At 46.2% G+C, this 481-nt stretch overlaps 1 protein-coding gene across 2 annotated transcripts in view; it reads left to right on the forward strand.

The window, feature by feature from the left end:
- Positions 1 to 481, forward strand: part of L3MBTL4 (L3MBTL histone methyl-lysine binding protein 4) — a 453,622-nt gene that overhangs the window by 263,494 nt on the left and 189,647 nt on the right. The window lies entirely within an intron of this gene.

Raw genomic sequence — 481 nt, forward strand, 5'->3', positions numbered from 1 at the left:
CGTTGTTCCTAGGAAGATGTTGCTGCGGCAGAGGTCGAAGAGGTTGCTGCCTGTGTTCTCCTCAAGGATTTTGATTAGTTTTTGATGTAGTGTTCCAAGATTCATTGTTTGCATATAACACCCAGTGCTCCATGCAGTACATGCCCTTCTTAATACCCATCACCAGCCTTGTGTATCCCCCCACTAATCTCCCCTCTAAGGTGCCCACTTTTTTTTTTTTAAGATTTTTTATTTATTTGACAGGTCACAAGTAGGCAGAAAGGCAGGCAGAGAGAGACAGGAGGGAAGCAGGTTCCCCGCTGAGCAGAGAGCCCGATGCTGGGCTCGATCCCAGGACCCTGGGATTATGACCTGAGCCAAAGGCAGAGGCTTAACCCACTGAGCCACCCAGGTGCCCCATAAAGTGCCTATTTCTTTTTTTTTTTTTTTAAGATTTTATTTATTTATTTGACAGACAGAGGTCACAAGTAGGCAGAGAGGC

The sequence above is a fragment of the Mustela nigripes genome, chromosome 8 (assembly GCF_022355385.1).
Source record: "Mustela nigripes isolate SB6536 chromosome 8, MUSNIG.SB6536, whole genome shotgun sequence".
Classification (NCBI taxonomy): Eukaryota; Metazoa; Chordata; class Mammalia; order Carnivora; family Mustelidae; genus Mustela; species Mustela nigripes.